Raw genomic sequence first — 20,938 nt, 5'->3', positions numbered from 1 at the left:
GAATGCCATTGAATGTTAGGTTGTAGATGAAGAATTGGAAGCTAGAACATATAAACAAATGATGCAAGATGATTCCGTACCATTATGTTTTGAATCATTTCAGTTTTTGAAGGGAATTTTGCATAGTATATCTTCAAATGAACAATCCATAGAAAATCATGCAATCTCATTGGAACCAATAGAAAATGGGTTGAAACAGTCTTTTCTAATTTTTCACGTTCCAATAGCTGATTTGCTGGATGATGTCTGCAGTCAAAGTCCTTATCCATTAGCTAATTGTGAGTTTGAAAAAAGTATTGATACAAACTTGATCCGACAACCAATTTCTTTGTCATTTTTAGCAGGAGTCTCGTCACAAAGCTTAGATGAAAGTTTGCATTCATGGTATGAGGAGAAGCAAAGTAATACATTAGATGAGCTAAGTCCCAATGCACACAAATTTCAAGATCCTTATGCAGTATTTTTGGAGTCAGATAGAGAATCCATATTATTCAATCTGGGAAAATCTGGATCTGTTTACAAGTTTTCATGGGAGTTGCCTTTTAGTAGTTCTCTCTGGTTGTTCATAAGAAATAACTTGCAGATAATTCAAATAGTAGTTAGATTTCTTACTTGGTTGCATTAGTTGTTTCACTTCACCTGATCGGGGGATGAATGGAACAATCAGAGTAGTTTTTATTGAATAAGCTCCATTTTGAGCATCTTTTCCAGTTTGTTAGTTGTGTTTTAGTATTAAGTCAGTTTCAAGTCAGTTGGTGTATTTGAGTCATCAGTATTCAGTCATGTATTTTAGATTTATTTTTTCTTACTCCATGCCCAGTGGATAAGGCTACTAGCTCTATGGTGTTCTTAGCACCTCCAAGGAGCTACTATCCCCATTGGAGCCAATGTTAGTGTCAGTCTTGTCATACTGCCATCAGTGATTAAAATATGCTCTTTTGCATTTGCATAATAGGAGTACCATACTGTAAAATTGTTCATCGTTTCAATAGGTCATGGATCCATTGATGATTGAGGTCACTCTAGTTTTCCCTCATGAAATATACTTGTTGATCCTCTTTCCTATAGTCTTCAGTCATAGTTCATTTTCATTCTGCAGTTCATTTCATTAGGTCTTAGGGATTGGTCTCATTAGCTTTTAGGTTTCCACCAAAGTCAAAATTTGATGATTAAATGCAAATAATGATCAGCAAAGACATGAGGATGGTAAATAAACTCAAGCATTGTAGCTTGAAAGTCATAAGTTATTCTTTTAAAAACCTAATGTAATTTTCACCTCAAAACATGTTTTGAGGTGAAAATAGAGTATTTAGTTTTCATTTATTTTTCTTATGTAATTTTATGTCTCTATATGTAATATTGATTCCCAGTTGATCCTAAGAATCTATTCCTACTGCCTAGCAACCACCACTGCAAAACATCAAGTTAGCATGAGCACTAATCCACCTACAAAAGCAAAAGAGAACAAGCAATAAACCCTAATTTCCTCACCCATTGAGCTAGGGTTGGCTATGGAATCAAGGACATCTGAGTATATGAGGCATAAGGGAGGTCCTTTCAGTGAGTATGAGGCCATTCCCACTCATACACATCATGCTTCCATCATTTTTCAATAAGTCATTCCAAGGGACAAATCATTTGCCACACATCTAGTTGATTTTTCTTCAAACCATGTTATAGACCAAACAGGGCAAAATTTGGAAAAAGTGAGAGAGGTATTTGTCCAAAATAGGCCAAGGAAGAAAAAAATCCTTCACTTTTTAGACAAGTGTCATGATTTTAGAGAAATGTCAAAAATACAGTTGCTACAAGAGAGTTTTTGAACTTCTATAGTGACCTTGGGAAAATCAATTTTTCTGCTATATGGAATGACTACATGACTTTCTTGGTGATTCAAATGATAACTAGACACAAAGAGCTTTCCAATGAGATATTATGAGCTCAATTTGGAGTTGAGGAAGACCTCCAAACGTTGACTAAAACAACACTCTACATTTTGGCAGCCTCATTCTGCACATTTTGACCAGTCTTGGGAGATTGAACTTTCGATAGGGAAAATGAACTCCAAATTGAGTAATTCAAGATGTTATGGAAGTTAGACTCGAAAAGCTTTCCAATGCTCTATTCCACGCCCAATTTGGACACCACAATGGTCTCCAAAAGTGGCCTGAAAAAAGCACTACGTGTAGGGAAGGAGGTGTTGCACGTAGGGAATTTTTTTTTAGTTCAAAAATGAACGGGCACTACTCGTAGAGGCCAGCACTGTGCTTTTGTGAAAATATGCTGCGCTTAGGCAAGAAAGCATCAAAAATTCTCCAATCCTCAAATTTTTTCCAAATCACCTCCAAATTCACGTTGAACAAGTAAGTATTGTTGCTCTACTTGGTGATTAGTTTTCATATGTGAAGTTTTAGATAATTTTTTCACTCCCTATATGAAACCCTAGTTTTCACTATAAAACCCTAGTCATTTTTTTTTACTGTCACCTAGTCTCCTAACTAAAACCCTTTACTTATCATTCCCTTCACTCTCATCGCATTCTACCACCTATTTATCACTCCCTAAACCTTCCCCTCCCTCTCATGGTTTTTCCATAGCTACTAAAACTCACTCACACCCATCCCTACAAACCCTAGAGCATACTATTCATCCCATACATTGTTCGAAACTGTGCAAACTAAGAAAATTGACTAAACATGGATAGAGGTGTCTATGACTATAATGAGGAGACAAGAAGTGATAGTTCAGTGGAGAGGGGAAGGCAATAGAGAAAGCCTCATAAGGGAGGAAAGATCACAAGAGAAGAGCCAACTAACCTAAGAGAACTACAGGCCTCTCCATTGGCAGTTTCATGTTTTAGACACCTTGGCTACTATGAATTATTATGAACAGGTTGAGGGAGTGCAATATCACCTGGAGCTGACTAGACTTTTCGCAGCTGCTAGGCAAGTGTTTGCTCCATAGGATGTGGAAGGGACCTTGCCTTCTTCATCAACACAGCAGGTACAGGTACAATAGCTCAACAAAGGCAAGGAAAGGGTGTAGGAAGAAGACATGGATGATGAGAAAGAAAGAGAGTTTGAGTTGGAAGAACATGATGAGCCTGAGCAGCTTGACACTGAGATTATTGATTTAGAAGCTCAAGAGAGGGAAACTATGAAAGACATCATCATTCAAGAGAAGGAAGCTTAGATACAAGCCTTGATAGACAACCTAGATAGAGCCAAGTTTGTCATCACATACTTGGAGCAAGAGAACAAACAATTGAGTGACAAACAAGTCCTCGTGGAGCTAGTAGTACTAAAAGCAAAGAGGCAAAGTGAGAAAGAGGATCATGTCACTTTGACTCCTATCGAGAAAGAAATTGAAAAGGATAGGGAGACTTGGCTTGAAAGAGTCAATCTGCATCTTGGGGAGCTGATTAAGAAGGACAACATGGATAACAAAATGCTTAGACACATGGCATATCACTACATGACTCGCAATAAGATTTGCAATATGAGAATAAAAAAGATGAAGGCTAGGTTAAGGAGGGATTTAGAAGGCAGAAAGGAGGAGGATAGACTTAAGATGTTGACTGAGGCCTCCTTGGCTAATCAAAGCACTTGATGCTGGTGCTCCATACCAATTTTGGGCACTTTTTAAGAAAATTCTGTCATTTTGAAATTTTGGAAATTCAAAACACAGAAAATCTACCCAACATCCAATGCAAAAATGGTTTGCATTTTTGGATTCAAGGCATCTAGGATATGCACTCTACCAATTTTCAGAATTTTTGAAGCACATTTGGTCCACCAGAAGGTCCAAAAACACCCAAAATTTGACCTCTCTGCCAGTTTTGGGACACACAGAAGCAAGCTTGGGAGAATTGGATTTTGAGGGGGAAAATGAGCTCGAAATAAGAAAATTCTAGGTGCTCCAGAATCTAGACTTAAATACCTTTTCAATGAGATATTCTGGGCTCAATTTGGATGTTGGGAAGGCTTCCAAAAGTGGACTCAAAGTGTCGTTGCGCATAGGACCAATAGCGTTATGCGTAGCGCATTTTTACTCAGGATGACTTTTTTTCCTAATTTCACCTATTTTCTTGATTTCTCTCTCATGCAAGTGAATTTTCCAATGTGATTAATTCCATGGATTGTAAATGTAATAGTCAAACACTAGTGGATGGTAGATTCATGGACAAAAAGTGGTTTTGAGGGTAATGAATCTGTTTCCACTCTTGTAGAGGCAGGTTGTTTGACTGCCTAGATTCCTTTTCTTAGTTTACAAATGGTTGAAACAACTCCTTTTCACATGGTTTCGACCTATGATGGTTAGGATGAGTGATTTGTATGTCCATATCATGTATTTTATTGGTCATTTTCAAGGGTTGGATTCAGCTGGATGCTCATGTACTGAACACATATCACTTTATAGCAGTTTTGGCAGGAAACTAATAAAGTTACTGCTATTTTTATGGGATCCATGTGGTATGGCCTTTAGCATGAGTTTCTTCTTCTGTTAATATGTTCTCATGTTATTTATGTATGCCTCTTTCATATAATTGTTTGTTATTGGTTGTTTTCAATTCAGGTAGGTGGAATATGTTAGGTTTTAATTCTCTGCCTTTGGAAAACACCAGTATTTTATGTTTTTTCTACAGTTTAAGAAGGATTCATGACTTTCTGATGCCCTTCTTAGCTCCTCACGAGTCTATCGTTTCACCCCATCAAGCCTAAGGTGTTGAATCTCATACCTACCTTGCCCCATAGAATCCCCTGCAATTTTGACTTAGTTTCCCAGACCCAAATCGCCCAACTCTTGATCTGGCAAAACACCAACAAAACCTATCAAAACCTTTGAGCTACTATACCTAGCATAAAATCTTGTTCCTGATCCAGTTATGTTGACTGAGATCGATAAGGAGATAGGCCTCTCCTGGCCTGGTAGGGCTAGCTACCAGGCTAAGCTTGGTTTATGGTTACCTGGGAATTGCCTCCCTTCAACCTGAGATCAATCTAGGTCATAACACATTGTAGCTCTTGAATTATTGTCCATCAGAAATGATGGCCTGGGGGATGAATTTTACTTGGAATTTTTCATCAGTGGCCAAAAGGAAGCCATCCAAGCCCATGTCCAGATGCACCACCCAGCTACTTGGTTGGACGTATGTCGCAAGGCCTTAGATTTGGAAGTCACCTTAAATTTCCAATCTAGTCATCCAAATTTCATCACCAAGGCATGTCCCACCCAGGCTCTGGGCCCCACCCAAACAATTAAGGTTCAAAAGGTTTCGCCAATAGAAATGGATGAAAGAAGGAAACAAGGACTGCGCTACTACTGTGATGAAAAGTACTCCCCCGAACACAAATACAAGGAACCAAAATTCTTTCAAATTGATCCCACTGATAACAACACAGTAGATGAAGCTCCATCCCTTGAGGAACGTAAGGAAGAAGTAGGTGGAACCCAAACTGACCCAAACAATGATCTCAGAGTTATTCTAGATGAGTTGGTTATATCACTAGATGCCTTGGCTAGAATTTCTTCAGCTCAAAGTATCAAAATCCACAGCTTTATTAAAAATTGGCCAGTAGTGGTATTGATTGATAGTGGCAACACTAATAACTTTATCCATAAGAGAGTCGTAGAAGTTTTTCATTTCTTTGTATGGGTAGTATCTAATTTCCAATTTCTTATGGATGATGGGGGACCATGAAATGTTAAGTCCACTATCAACATATTAAGATTTAGGTGGAAGACTACCACCTAAAGACCCATATGTTTGCTATTGAAATGGGTGGTTTCAATATTGTCCTTGGTGCTAAATGGATTCACACACTGGGCCCTATCACAATGGATTTGCAGGAGTTATATATGAGATTTCAGAAAGATGACACATTCCTACATTAAGGGGACTCTAGGCAAGTTCTCCTACTATCATCAGCTCGCATTGATTGGAGAAGCTTTTAAAAAGGTGCTCCTACTATCATCAGCTCACATCGAATGGAGAAGATTTTTAAAAAGTGCCATCATGGAGTAGTCCCCCTGTTACACTAAAATTTGTCACCATGACTATTTCCAGTTAGTATGGCTCCATCAACTGTCATACTATCCTCCTTGGCAAGCCTCATACCTCTGCTCTCCATGTCAAACTTCAAGAAAGAGAGAAAGTCATTGAAAATCTATATATCTCTGGGTACGCAGTTTCTCTTAGACTTACCTGCGTGTATGCACTCCAAGTTCACAATACCTGCGTACTTGTACGCTCTGTATGTAAAGAAATGGGTGCGTACTCCTGTAAAGGTCAAAAGGCGCAAGTTTCACTCCAAAAAAAGTTACTTGTGGTCATTTCTAGAACATTCTAGAAGCTTGTTTGACGTGTATGAAGCGCCTCCAGATGGTTCATGTATCCCTACCAAAGAGGAACTTATCCCATCAAGAGGGGAGCTATCCCATCCAAAGAGGGGCTTATCCCATTGATGGTGGACCTGAATAACTTCCTCTAGAGCACTATAAATACAGGCATTGGGCCAAAGGGAGGGAGGTTGAAAGCTGAACATTCCTAAGGGTAGATGCTACTGGAATTAGGACTCCCTTGTAAAGCTTGAGAGGAGAGATTCCCATCCTTCCCTAGCCTTATTTGAGAGTGGGTGAGCTGATAAAAGTAAAGGAAAAGTCTTGCTGGACCCTAGGAGGGACTTGAACAACACCAAGGCTCAGGTTGTAATGGTTCCTTTTGTTACCTTTTAACGAAAATGAACTTATTTTTCTCAACAGATTGTTATTCATGGTTTGTTTCATATACTCCTTGGTCTATATGATGGATATGTATTGTTTTATGAGTTTATCAGATGCTATTTAATCTTTTGGCTTGTTAGTGAATGCAGGTTTCGAAGAGAAGGAGGAGCTCATCCGGATCAGCGAGGCTGGACTACTACAAAGCGTTGGACTAAAGGTATGTTAAGGATCCCCTGATTACTTGTATTTGCAATGCATGTTTAGGGAAAGGTAGCTTTATTTGTCTTGTTTGTCACTAGAAAGCTTTTGCTTCTAGGGAGGTCGGTTGTGTCCGCACTAACGACTCTTTCCGCATGACAAAATGGCGACTCCGCTGGGGAATCCATTAATGTGAATTTTTTTTCCTTTGTATGAACTTTTGATCTGAGAAAAGTTATTTGTTTTCTGGTTTTTGGCTGTCTGACTGTGTATTTGGGTGGTCTAGCTTAGGGTTAAATTAGATTTTAGTTTTTCTTTGTTTTGCTAGAAGTACGCAGCCTCTGAGTTGAGCACAGTGCGTACCAGTACGCACTGTCGCTTTGTGCACAGAGCGTACCCGCACCTGTGCAAACAGGTCACCTGCGTACCCCTGTCAAAACTAAGAAAATTTCATTTTCCTTCTTTTTTTCCTTTTACATTTTGTTTTTAATTTGTTTTTCTGCCCAGATCCACTAGTTTTCTGCCATAAATCTTCACCTAAGCTTGTTTCGTCAGTGTCGAGGGTTTTAGTGAAATTCATAGGGATTTTGCCTTAGGGTTTGATTTTTAACTGGTCCTATAGTGACTTTGGCATCAGAGGTTGTCAAACTTTGGATCTCCTTGGTTTTGTTCAGTCCTCTTAGGAGTCGGGCCTGTCATAGAATTCACCCTTGTGAGAGACCTACCTTTGTGTCTTCTCTTTGCGAATCTCGAAAAAGTTTGTTGATTGAACTTTGAATTTTATTCTTGAGAAAAGAACAAAAAGATTTTGATTTTTGTTTTTGACTAGTTCTTGGTTCTGCATTAACTAGTCCTTAGTTACATTTTGACTGAGTAAAACATCCAGGAATCATCTTTAGTAAGCTTTTGACTCGTTAGATTTACTTTTAGGTGCTTTTTCTCTTAGATTTAATTTTGAGTGAAATTGAGTTGATTTGATTGCCATAGCTTTTTGATTTCTGTTAAAATAAGTTTTACATGCTTTATTAATTAGGAAAAAATACAAAAATATCTTTTGAAGGAAAGTTTTCTTTGGTAGCATTTGTGTCTTTGAAAGAAAAAGGAATTTTCGTGAAGTGATTAGTGATCATGTGTCGTATGTTTTGAAAAAGATAAAGAGTTTGTTTCTTTGTTTTCATTGCCAAGAAAGTTGTTTTTATATCAAGTTTGCATTCTCCAACTCTCTTAGCTAGGGAATTCATTGAAAAAAGAAAAAATTAGTATAAATCATCCTAAGTGCATCTTTTTAGTGGATTTCGCTCGAGTCTACACACCATCAGTTTCATCTCCACTACCTTTTGTCTTAAAGAAAGCCATAAAATTAACACTTAAAGTAAAATCAACTTAGTAACTTTTATTTACTAGGGCTATGAAACACCGATATAGATCAGGCTAGTGTCTTGGAGTAGGAGAGTAATTAACTCTCCAAGATAGAAAAACCAAACAAGTAGCTCATCTTGTGGTAGGATAAATCCAACTGTTTCATTTGTACTATGGGAAAGCTCCTCTTAAAGGAGAAGCACGAGCTTGTGTCCGAACCAGTGAGGGGATCAATCCTCCCTCGTTGGGAACGACGCCAGACACGCACGTATTACAAACAGTAAACCTCGGATTAACCATTGTCGAGGAGCCAGGGGTCACTTGTCGGTAAACCTTGGATTATTGTCAAGGAGCCGGCAAGGGGATTGAGCTTGATACTCTGCCCTTGCGCGCTGTTGGAGTGTAGACTGTTCCCCCAGGTGCATTTGTTGCTATTGGTAACCTTAGTGACCATTATCTTTAGGATTCTACCAAGGTGACGGTGGAGGGACGATCCCACTGTACCTGGAGCAGACGTCGGCTAGACTCACTTGGATTTTCCGGGGGGTTCACTTCACTCGAGACGGTTAAAGTGGAGGAACTTGTGCCGGTCTATTCATTAAGCAGGTTGCCGGGGCAACTGTTCCGCCCACCACTTCTGTACTGAATTCGGCGATGTTGGGTTTCATCTCCAACTAGTGTTTTCGGTCCGGAAGGCTACTGTTTGTGCATGGTTTGACGCCCTAGATTCTTTAGGCATGTGATTCAAATTTGTTTGGTTCTTTAGATACTTTAGGTGGTTTGCTTTGAGATTTTACTTTGTTTGTGTGTGCAGTAGTTAAAAGTTTTTAACTGTGGCTGAATTACCGAGACAGTCCCGTAGACTTTGGGGCAAGTCTCCTGAGATTTTTACCGTGGCCGATTTGTTGAGGAAGTCCTGTAGATTGCGGCGCGAACCTCCTGAAGAGGTCTCGAGTCATTACGAAGGTTTAAAGGTCCTTGTAACTCCTAGTGGCAGTAAAGTAGGTTCACTGGAAGAAGGAGAATCGTCATTGGTAGTCCATCCAGATTATCAAGGTCTAGAAACAGGTTATAATCCCAAAGCAGTTGCAGTTTCTGAGCTTGCTGGTAGTTTTTCATCTACTAGTGATATAGGCGAAGAACCTGAAGTATCTGAACCTGTTACTCCAACTTCTAGTGCACCTGATTCACCTAGGGTAGAAAGAGTCATCACCGAAAATCTTCCTGCTGGTTTGATAGCTATTGAAGAACTTGCTCCAGAGGAAGAATTAGGCGTATCTATCCTTGAAGATCAACCTACTATTGATCTAAGAGAGCGTGAATCTATCTTTTACAGTCCTCCTAGAAGTACTACTTGGTACCTTTCGTTAACCAATTATTTAGACAACTCAGGGATAAGTTTTTCTCCACCTCGAACTCCTTTTCCACCCGGAGGTATTTATACTCCTGTAAATATGTCTGGTCAGTCGTCCATGTTCACTCAATCTCCTGAATCTTTCTTGTACGACGGTCCTTCTGTTCCTTCCGGATATCAGTCACTTTCTGGTACTTTTGCGGGAGCATCTCCTCAACCCATTGAACATGGGTTATTAGCTGGAAACAATGGTAATAAACCGTTGGGTGTAGGCGACATTTACATGATGTCAGGTTCAGTTCCCGGTTCTCAACCTCAAGGTGGTCAATTACCGCCTGGGGGGCAGCCTCAATTAATGCTTTGGGGGCAACCTCAAGGCACACAAATTGTGTCTGGGGGGCAACCTCAAGGACAGTATGTACCCATAGTACAATACATTCCTCAAGGTCAACCCCAGCCTCAATATGTACCCCAGGGTCAACCTCAGTATCAGTATTTACCTCAAGGGTATCAACCTCAAGGTCAAGGTCAACCCCAGTATCAGTATTTACCTCAAGGTTATCAACCTCAAGGTCAATACTCGAGTCAAGGTTATCAACCACCTCAAGGTCAGTCATATCTTCAAGGTACGGGAACTGTGCCTTTCAGTTATCAATCCTATCCTCAATCCGGTTATGGATCTCAATATCCTCAACCTGTCATGGGTCAATACCCCAGAATGAACATAGTGTGGGATCCATCGCAAGTTCAACAAGTATTGCAGCCAAGTATACAGTTGTCATCTCAAGCTGGACAACCTTTAGTTGCTGGTCCATCCCAACAACCAGTCCAGTCTAATGTTCAAACTTCTGTAACTTTGGTAGTTACTTAGCCGCCAATTGCACCTAGTACTCCATCTCAAAAAACGGCTGCTGCAACTACCGCAACATCTGCTCCTTCCACCACACTTGCTTCTGGAGTATCGACAGCTCCGGTTTCTACTGTCTCTGCAACTAATCCTCAGACATCTTTACCATTGTCTGGATCTACGATTCAAACTACGGTTCAGATTCCTGTAGGACAACCTGGTTTAAGTACGGTTGTCACTAGTCAACCACAATTCACTTATCAACCGTACCAGGGACAGTACCAATACGGGCCTGCTGTCCAACAACCGGTTTACCAGTATCAACCGTATCCTGGGTACACTTATCAACAACCTCAGCAACCCCAGTACGGTCCGGTTAATCCTGGTTTCCAGGAGGATATAATATCCTGAATGCAATTCCTATTCCAAGTTATCCTAGATATCCTCCTCCTGGGACTGGTATTGTGACCCAGAGTTTTAGGGATCCTAATCAGCAATTACCATTTATCGCAACTTTGGATTTACCAGACTTGTCACGCCTAACGAACGATCCCATACAATATCTTCCGTTCTGGCCGCCAATGCCAAATAAGTTGCCCAGTGATATACCCAAGTTCGAAGGTAAGTCTGGAGAGGATCCGTCCAATCATGTGATGACTTACCACCTCTGGTGTGCTTCAAGTTCCATCTCAGATGATTCGATCCGCTTACGTCTTTTCCAGCGTACGCTCATTGGTCTCGCGGCCAAGTGGTACATTGAGTTACCACGGGCCTCTTTTTACAATTTTAGTCAGTTAGCTACCTCGTTCCTAACTCATTTTCAGTTGCCGGTCAGATATGATAATGGCACGGAGCTACTAACTTCACTAAAATAGTCGACATCCACTTATATTTCCAATCATATACATGAATGGAGACGTCGACGGCGATTAGTGAAAGTTTTTATCCCGGACCAAATCTTAGCTAAATGGTTTGTTAAATCATTATTACCGAAGATTACTGAAGATGTAGCTAAGGCCGGAGTAGTTACTGAAGAGCAAGTAATTGCTCAAGTGCAGTACCTTGACTTAGTTTACACTCAGTCAGGTACGTTACATGAAAAGATCCCAGATCTTCCAAAGTCAAATCAAATCACTGCTACTCCTTCGGAATCTCATTCTGCTGATGGCATGATTGGTATGGTAAATACTAAAAGTAAGAAGAAATCTTCAAAGAATTCTTCGCCCATTATAACCCTACCAGATTCCCCGACAGGAGAGTCTTCTCCTGAAATTTCCGCTGATATTCACGCTGTAGAGTCATCTACGGCTAAATCAAAAAACGGTGGAAAGAAAAAGGGTAAGAAGAAGGGTAAAGCAGACAAGACTCCAAAAGAGAAAACAGAGAAGTCGAAAACCAATGACGAAAAGCACAAACCTCGATATCCTTGTCTAATTTGTGAAGAGGATCATTTTACAAGAGATTGCCCTCATCGGGCCGAGGTTGTGAAAATCGTCAAAGGTTCCTTAACTCCTGCTGTTTTGAAAGATCCATTTCCAAAGCAGGAGAGTAAGATGATAGGTTATTCTTCGAGTGCCACTGAAGAAACCATATTGATGATGTCTCATGTAAGGATTGCGACTCGATCTCACGATTATGGTAGTAAAAGTCCTGTTGATGGATCGAAAGAAGTAGAATCTTCTCATTCAAATCCATCAACCTCAGCTCCCGGTTCCGATCCACTATAGATCGAGAAACCTAACCATGACTTAGTAATAAAACCGCCCGCCAAGGGTGTACTTCAAAGGTCTGCTTTCAATCCACCTGCGAGAGCGGCTCAGAATTACAACATTGTTGAGGATTTAGCTGTTTCACCCTCAGCAATGTCGGCTCTAGAAGTGTTGCAATCATGCCCAGCACAACGAAAATTACTTTTGTCGGCTATAGGAGCTGTTGATGTTCAGGACCCGAACGTGATAATCTTTGATCTAGAAAATAGTACACCGCGTCTCCCTCATCAGATGGCTTTCCAGATTCCAGTGATAGTCAAAAACAGGCCCATTCATCGGACTGTAATTGATGAGGGAGCTTCTACGTGTATTATGTCGATTCAGTGTTGGAGATCGCTTGATTCTCCTTCGCTGAACCAATCCCTGACAATTCTTAAGGCCTTTGATGACCGTGGGTTCCATCTGTTTGGCATTTTTGCAGGATTTACCTATAGGGGTCGAAGGAAAAATCGTTAGTCTAGATGTGGAGGTGGTTGATGCCCCTCTAGACTACAACCTTCTTTTGGGTCGAAGTTGGTCTTACGCTATGACAACGGTCGTTTCATCGGTCTTCAGAGTAATAAAGTTTCCACATAATGGCAAGATCATGACAATAGACCAGCTGGCTTATTTTCATCCGACCCAACCTCTTCAGAGAGTATCCAGCATGTCGGTAAAACGACTATCCCCTATAAGGATGTTGGCGTAGGATTAGTTAAAGATTCTGGTTTACTGGGAACTTTTCCTTTTCCTCCAATCAACACAGACCCTTCATTAGCATTTATTCATATGATTACGTCAGATACTATTATTTACGATGATCCTTGGATTGTCCCATCTGAATCTGAGATAGACTCATTCAGTGATGCAATGCCTTAGAGTCCATTGAAATTGCCTATGAAGCCATGCAGTCTTTTTCCGACCCAAGTTCAACCCGAATCGACCAAATGAATGTGGTCCGTGAGGAATCCCTTTTCGCATCAACCTCGGAGTTAATAACATTTCCCGAAGTTGTGTCATCTGACGAGCAACTTTGTGAAGTCCTGTGCATAGACGATTTACCATGGGAAGATCTCCATCATAGATCTTCGTTTTTACCTGAGAATGATCGTTTTGAAAACGATTTCTCATCAATCTTTACAGCTGAATATGTCAAAGACGCTCAGAGTCCAATGAAACATCCTGATTCAGAGCTGAATTTGGGAAACGTTTCTCGCACTATTCCCATTGACATTTCAGTGAAGCCTGGAATTGTTGAACACGTTCATATAGGTGCCTCGTGTTCAGATGACGAAATTCAAACATACAAGGCCCTATTTCAAGAATTCTGCGACGTGTTTCCCTGGTCCTATGAGGAAATGCCAGGAATTGATCCCTCTATTGTTGTTCGTGAGATCAAGACTTACCCGGACGCTAAACCCGTTTGGCAACGTCTGCGTCAAATCCACCCTCAGAAAGCGGCTGCAATTAAAGCAAAAGTTGAGAAGCTGTTGAAAGCAGGTTTCATTTATCCGATCCCGTTAACGGATTGGGTATCGAATATTGTTCCGGTTAATAAAAAACAGGGAACAATAAGAATATGTATCGACTATAGGGATATCAATCGTGCTTTTCCTAAGGACAACTATCCCACGCCCTATATCGATCAAATAATTGATGATTGTGCCGGTAGTGAAATATTTTCCTTTATGGACGGTTTTTTCGGTTACAACCAAATCAATATTCTACCTGCCGATCAACCAAAAACGGCTTTCATTTGTCCATGGGGGACATTTGCTTATTGCAAATTACCTTTTGGGCTTAAGAATGTCGGAGCCACTTTTCAAAGGGCGATGTCTTATGCATTTCATGACATCAAGCACATTGTGCAACCGTATCTCGATGATTTGCCCGCTCACTCCTTACATCGAGCTGATCACCTTGTCCATTTACAAGCAATTTTTATGAGGTGTAGGAATTATCGTATATGGTTGAACCCACACAAATGTGTCTTCTACATCGAAGTGGGACGATTGCTGGGATTTGTAGTTTCAAAAGCCGGCATTCGCGTCGATCCCTCGAAGGTCGAAGCTATCATCAAATTGCCTCCTCCTTCGAGTTTGCACCAACTCCAAAGTTTGCAAGGGAAAGAAAACTTTTTACGCCGATTCATTCCTAACTACGCCGAGATTACTAAGGGTTTTACCCGGTTGTTGAAACAAAATGCTCAATTTTCTTGGGATGAGATAGCTCAGAAATCTTTCGATGCGCTAAAGCACGCGTTGACCCATGCACCGTTGCTGCATCCTCCCAACTACAACCAGGATTACTTTTTGTACCTCGCCGCCGCTCATTCCACTATTGGAATGGTCTTAGTACAGGAAGATGAATTCGAAACGGAACATGTGATATATTATCTTAGTAGGACGTTAAATCCCACTGAGCTAAAATATTCGCATGTGGAGAAATTGGCCCTGGCAACTGTTCAGGCTGTCCAGCGTTTTCGTCATTACATTCTTCTCCGTAAAAGTACAGTCATTTCGGATTGCAACCCTTTGATTTACATTTTGACTAAACAATTGCTAGGGGGCAAGTAATCTAAATGGATTGTTATCTTGCGAGAGTTCGACTTGGAGTTTGAAAAATCTAAGTCTAAGAAATCTTTAGTTTTTGCGGAATTGATGTGTGACTTCCCGCGTGCTGACACGGAAACTGTGGAAGAGGAACCCATTGCGGACGAATATCTGTTTCTCATCAGCACTTTAGATCCGTGGTATGGAGATATAACTGTCTATCTCCAAACCCAATCCTTTCGGCCCGAAGCTTCAAGGTCGGAACGCCGAAAAATTCGATTCCAGTCCCAACAGTACAAAATTATTGGAGATACTCTTTATCGTCGTGGGGCAGATTTGGTTTTTCGCCGTTGTTTAACTCATGAAGAGGCAGAAAGGGTTATGAATGACTATCATTCTGGAGCGTGTGGCGGTCATATGTCTCGGTATGCCACAGCTCAGAAGGTGTTGCGTGCTGGCTACTTCTGGCCGTCCATGTTTAAAGATTGTATCATTGCGGTCCGAAAATGCCACAACTGTCAAGTGTTTGATCGCAAGATGCGTGCACCACCTGCTCCTCTCCACCCTATAATTGTCGTTGGTCCTTTTGCTAAATGGGGTATCGACTTTATTACATGTAACCCTCACTCGGCCGGGGGGCATGCATATATCATCCTTGCGGTTGATTATTTTACTAAGTGGGCCGAGGCGATGCCTACATTCGAGGCTGACGGCAAGACAACTGCGATTTTCGTATTCAATCATATTATTGCTAGGTTTGGTGTCCCACAAGCGATAATCACTGACCATGGGCGCCATTTTCGAAACATTATGATGACAGAACTTACAAGCCAGCTTGGTTTGTGTCATGATAGTTCTACTCCTTATTATCCCCAAGCAAACGGTTTGGTTGAGTCCATCAAAAAATTTCTAGTTATCATGATTCGACGAATCATTGGTATTCATCGGTCGAATTGGCACAACATGTTATTTTCAACGCTTTGGGCGTATCGAACCTCAGTGAAAACATCAACAGGGTTCACTCCTTTCCAACTAGTTTATGGTTTGGAAGCAGTGTTGCCCATTGAATGCGAAATCCCATCACTTCAAATGGCTATCGAATTACTTCCAGCTACTTCCAAAGAGGAGAAGCGTCTATTATACTTAGCTAAATTAGATGAGACTTGACGTGACGCTGCATTGGCAATCGAGACTCACGCAAAAAGGATGAAAGCTCAGTATGATCGCAACGTGACCCCTCGTAATTTTTCGGAAGGAGACCTAGTGTTATTATATGATCAAGCTAACGATAAATTGGGTGCTGGTAAATTCGTTCCTATGTGGCATGGGCCCTACATTGTCAAGCGAAAGCTAGCAAAAGGGGCCTATGAGCTGGTAGATTTTGATGGGGACTCTTTGGGTAAGCCCAAGAAATGGACTTTACCTAAAGAGGTATTATGCTTAAATGATGGGTATGGAGATTTAGTTAGGTTAGTTTTTTCTTTCTAGCTGGTGTGTTTGTTAGTTTAGACAGTGTGCTTAGCTTAGAAAGTGTGTTTTCGTCGTTATTCTGGCTTATCTTGGTTTTACTTTTGATATTGCAGATTTCGACGCCTCTCCAAACGTACATTGGATTTGCTAATGGTGCTTGTCGTAGTACATGGAATATCTCTTCCGCAGCTTGGGTTATCTATTCGCCCTCTGACGAGTTAGTTTCTATGCATGGGGTGAGCCTCGGTCAAACAACAAACAACATTGCAGAATACAGTGCAGTGATTGAGTTATTATCTGAATCTATTTCGTTTGGGATTCGGAGTTTGATAGTGAGGTTAGATTCTGAACTCGTTGTATTACAGCTTAATAGAGTATATGCCATTAGAAATCCAGTGTTATTAAGGTTATTTTTGAGAGTGCGCCTCTTGGAACGTGAATTTGATTACATTGAATATCAGCATATTCCAAGGTCATTAAATACATTAGCAGATGCAATTACTTCTCGAATGTTAAACAGACATTTGTGATAATCATAAATGTAAATTTAAAAACATTTCATCATACATGTTTAACAAGGTAAGCCGGTAATAATGATATATATATAGATAGGAGTGTGTCAAAAATATACATCGTCTTCGATCATAGGTTGAAAAACACCTTATGATCGGCAAAAATGATAAGTACAAAAACCAAAAATGTCACATGTGTCTACAAAAAGTGACTAGCCAATCACTGGTGGTGCTCTCTATACGAGACCACTGCCTGCGCTACCCTACACAGGAACCTCCTGAAAGGTCCTGGGACTGTGACCACATAGTGCTGAAGTCGGATAGGAATGTCGTCTATAGTCGTCTCTAGTATGTCCGTCGTGAGACGCTCTAGGTCCTGTTCCAGCTCGGCTAAGGTCTCTGAGGCCGCATCCTGTGGGGCCGGTGCTGGTGCAACTGGTACTCTTCTCTCGAATGGCCGGAGATTGGCCAAACGTTGTGGACCTACATCTGCATTTTGAAATTTGTCGCTGTCAGTTTTGAGACGATATAAAAAAAAAAAAAAAGTAAATAATTTAAAAACTTGTGAAAATGAAATACCTCTCTCGTCCCATTGTTCTCCCTGTGGAAGAACCATGTCCAGATCACCGCGAAAATCTACTCTAGCATAAGGAAAGTCCTGAATCGCAAAGACCTGGTCCTCCAACCAGTGAAAGTAACCCGCAGGAAATCGAACAACTCTCGCTCCCTCATCAGGATGCCGGGCCATCACCGCAACCCATCGCATCAACTTTGGCTCCTAAGGAGGCCCAGATGGAGCAGTGAGATGCTGTGGGATCAACATCGGAACCCTCTCTAGGGAAAAGCTCACAACTAGAGGCCCATACCCAAAGGTCTTTAATTTCCCGTTCTTTGCCCTAGTCAGTTGGCCCTTCATATTGGCCAACACAGCGTCACACCAATTGAAAATGGTGCCTCGGTAGCAATCTATCGCCATCCACATTTGGGACCCGGTGGCAATGTGCAAAGCGGCTGCGCCGCAAAGTCTGGTAACTGTAAAGGCAATTACCATAAGTTCAGGCAGGGATATGTATTTGATTTCTATCCCTTTCTCCTGGTTTTGATTGTTGCACCACTCTAGCCGGAGGCTAGCAAGGGATTGGCCACCCGGCCTAGTCCCGGACAGAGTCAGTTGCTCGCCCCTATTAGGCAAACCAGTGAGAAAATATATGTCAGAGGGCTCTATCTCGAGCTGGTGCCCTCCGATGTAGAAGCATTGATCCTGAATGTTCCACCTTTCAACCAGCCATTCTAAGAATCGCACCTGGGCCCTCATGCCAGGTATGGCCCAGTATTTGTAGAGACCGCATGCCTTCAAAGCATCAATGGAGGGTTGATGATCTATTGCAGCCAAATCGACATCTTCGTGTTCTCTTTCGCGCCAATCAAGCATGGTGGGCAATCTACACACCAGAAAACATTCATTAGAATTCATTAAATCAAAAATTAATGGTTTAGTTTTGAGATTTGGGGTTTTGAAATTGCTTTGCGCAGAGTACGCACCCCGCGTTCAGAAACAGAGCGTATGGACGCAGCTGTTCTGAAGGTAGGCTGCGTACTCCTGCCATTTTCCCATGAACGAAAATGTCGGGGTACGCAGGTCGCCCATGGGGCACCTGCGTACCCCGAAAGGCGGATCCTAAAACCCCAAAGCCCTCAAAAAATCAAAATAGGGCTTAAAATGAAATTCTAAACGGATGAAAACAAAGAGGAGGATGTTGTGAAATACCTGAAAGAGACGGCACTCGATTCCGACGGTCGGATTCTCCGCAAAGTCCACGGGAAGTTTCTTGCCAAAAGCCCTTTTTTCTCCTTCAACAGTAAAATGGTGAAAATGACATGGTAAAAGGTATTTTTATAGGTTTTTTGGATAAATGAATGCTAAATTTGTTTATTTTTCACCATGGAAGGATATTTCTCAATGCATTTTTGCTTATCTTAAACAGGTATGAGTAATGTATCGTTTTTGTGCAGGACAAAAGGACTTTCAAGGAAAATTATCATTTTTCACAAACCAAAATGTCAGAGTCATCTTTTAAGCCCTTTTTTGACTCCTAAAACATTAAAAGATTGCCAAGCGATTCTTTTACACTCATTAAAATGGAATTAAAAGACAGTCCCCTTATAGCTCTTTTCTGACTGTAAAAACAGGAAAAGATTGCCGGGTTTTTGTCGTTTCAAACTCGATATGGAAATAAAACGACGTGTCCTTGATTGCTTTTTACTTTTCAGGTCAGAGGCACTAATCATGAAAGTACTCCTTGGTCGCAAGACTAAGCGGTTCTCTCAAGTATTATTTTATACTTTTTCGGGCTCGGGAGACACAACTTTACGAAAAAGTTCAACCTGGAGTCTTCTTAAGTTTTTCAGACTCTCTAAAAATGAAAAATGTCGAGTTTCTCCTATACTGGACTCGTTAAAATTTCACAGTAAAGGACATGTTCGATTACAAACGGGAACGGACCACTCCTTCTTAGGGTTCGAATCAAAACTAAGTTGGACTCATCCAAAGGATGAGCTTATAATCAAGCATATGTTATCCTCCTCAATCTTGTAAAAAATAAAGAGGTACTTGCCAGAAATGGTGGGGGAAAAGAGAGAAAAATGAGCCCATTTGTTATCCTTTATCTCAAAAGAAGCCTTATTACCATTCTTGAACACGACACTTTCATTCACCTGGGTTGGGAAATCCTTTGCTTCACAGTTGATCAAACACATTGAAAGTCTTTAGCCGGGTATTAACTTTGGGTCAAATGTCACCAAGGCATCTGTCGTGTCGTTATGTGTTCAAGAGGTCTCTGCAATAAACATTCATCTGCAAAATACTCGTCATCCATTTTGACCATCCCTGAGTCAGTCCTTACAGTTACATTTCTTCAACTTGATCTATGATTTCGTGTTGTGGGCTTGCTTGCAACAGGTCACTTTCTATCGACATCAGCACATTATCTAGAAAGATGACCTAGGAATCGTCAGTACCTTGAAGTCTGCATGCATCAATGGCAGGTTTCTTGCCTTTGACGACATTTTACATCATTGACTTTCGATCAAAGGATTCCGTGAAATGTTCGACATCAACTCATTCATTCACATCTCATGGATGGTACTGGGTACTTTGAGAACCATTGACATCACTGGTGGTCTCTCTCACGCTTGTTAACAGTTTACATCATTGACTGGTAATCAAGTGGTTTCTACCATGTTCGACATCAACTCATTTATTCACATGGATAGAATCGTACCTATTCAGGAAGTAGAAATGAAGACCCTGGATCTATTTTCCACCATCCAGGCCGCGAGGAGTTTTGTATTCATTGTACAATAGACTAATCATAAACAGATGGCTGCGTCCATACTGTGTCTACAAAAGTCTATGATTATGATGTACTGCAGAATCATTCCTGTATCAGAGCAGTAGATAGTCAATTAGTTAAATTTTTCAATCTGAGTATGGGAATGCCTACCTCAGCGATGATATGATCTTATATATGTATTTTGTGTTGAATACTTGTAGGTTCCGACTGGGCTCTCCACAAGATAATCCTCGAAATGATAAAGTACTTCACCCTCCCTAGATGATATGAAACCCTAATCTACTACAGGCTTCGCACTTTAGGGGGCAATCTGTTACACTAAAATTTGTCACCATGACTATTTGCAGTTAGTATGGCTCCATCAACTGTCATACTATCCTCCTTGGCAAGCCTCATACCTCTGCTCTCCATGTCAAACTTCAAGAAAGAGAGAAAGTCATTAAAAATCTATATATCTCTGGGTACGCAGTTTCTCTTAGACTTACCTGCGTGTACGCACTCCAAGTTCACAATACCTGCGTACTTGTACGCTCTGTATGTAAAGAAATGGGTGCGTACTCCTGTAAAGGTCAAAAGGCGCAAGTTTCACTCCAAAAAAAGTTACTTGTGGTCATTTTTAGAGCATTCTAGAAGCTTGTTTGACGTGTATGAAGCGCCTCCAGATGGTTCATGTATCCCTACCAAAGAGGAACTTATCCCATCAAGAGGGGAGCTATCCCATCCAGAGAGGGGCTTATCCCATTGATGGTGGACCTGAATAACTTCCTCTAGAGCACTATAAATACAGGCATTGGGCCAAAGGGAGGGAGGTTGAAAGCTGAA

Source organism: Pinus tabuliformis, chromosome 1_2, assembly GCF_031772625.1.
Source record: "Pinus tabuliformis cultivar Carrire ecotype Pingquan chromosome 1_2, CPIR1, whole genome shotgun sequence".
Classification (NCBI taxonomy): domain Eukaryota; kingdom Viridiplantae; phylum Streptophyta; class Pinopsida; order Pinales; family Pinaceae; genus Pinus; species Pinus tabuliformis.
Note: the sequence above shows the minus strand (reverse complement) of the source record.